We start from the raw sequence: 1247 nt of genomic DNA on the forward strand, positions 1-1247 counted from the left end.
GCACTCTCTGAGTGCTCTTGTTTTATATGTTTTCTGACTTCAGTTGATAGACTTTCCTATTTCTTTAGTGCCCACAAAGGGCTAAAGTTGATAGACTTTCTTGCTCATTTCCTTATTTATTGGTGAAAGGATGGAAATTTGAAATAGCTTTAGCTAAAGATAAAATTATCTGTGTTTTTGGTGACAGCTTTCTAAAATTATTTAATTTGATTAGATATTAAAATCCAAAGTATATCAGGCGAACAACCTTATCATCTGATTTCACACGTATATGCACACTTCTGCGTACACACACATAAATAGATAGATAGATAGATAGATAGATAGATAGATAGATAGATAGATACATACATACATACATACATACAGACAGACAGACAGACAGACAGACAAACAGACAAACAAACAAACAAGGGCAAATATTACAGGTTAGATACTGTTTGGGACAGACAGGAAAAAGTATGTACAATGACTGAATGTAAAGTTCATAAGCTGGTTGAGATATTTTCATGAAGTAAGTCAGTATCACATGTGGAGAATTCCACTCATTTCACAAGACTGATCAAAGATACCCCATTGGATCCAACCAGATGGTGAGTCTAGATCTATTAAGTCTGTTCACCAAGGTCTCGACTGATGAAGCATTATCAGCAATTCATGACAAAATAATTGTGGACACCTCTCTAAAGAAACATACTAGTATACCTATAGGGAACTTGATGGAAATGTTGACCTACTGCATAGAAACAACCTACTTCAGAAAAGGTACTGACATGTATCAGCAAGAATGGGCCTGGCTATGGGTTTACCATTATCATCAGTAATGGTCAACATGTACACGGAATACTTTGAGAGTATGGCTCTAGTTTGAAGACCACTAAAGTCAATGCTATGGCTATGACATGTTGATGACATCTTCATACTCTGGCACCATTAGGAAGTTGTCCAAGTACTTTGGGATCATGTGAACTCAATAAGACCATTCATGTAATTCCCAATGGAAAGAGAAAAGCACGATAAGATCTCCTCCTCCTCCTCCTTACAGAAGCAGTGAATATGCTAGGACATGACAACCAAAATCTAGTGAAAGCAACAATCAAGATGAGGACGACAGTCCAACTAATGTAAATAGCATACATATTTCAGTTTAATGTAAAGCTGTTTTTATTAAAACATAAAAACAAACATTAATCTATATTTTCATGAGTATTGCTTTTCTGTGTGTGTGTATATATATATATATATAT

Source organism: Octopus bimaculoides, chromosome 5 (genome assembly GCF_001194135.2).
Source record: "Octopus bimaculoides isolate UCB-OBI-ISO-001 chromosome 5, ASM119413v2, whole genome shotgun sequence".
NCBI classification, from domain to species: domain Eukaryota; kingdom Metazoa; phylum Mollusca; class Cephalopoda; order Octopoda; family Octopodidae; genus Octopus; species Octopus bimaculoides.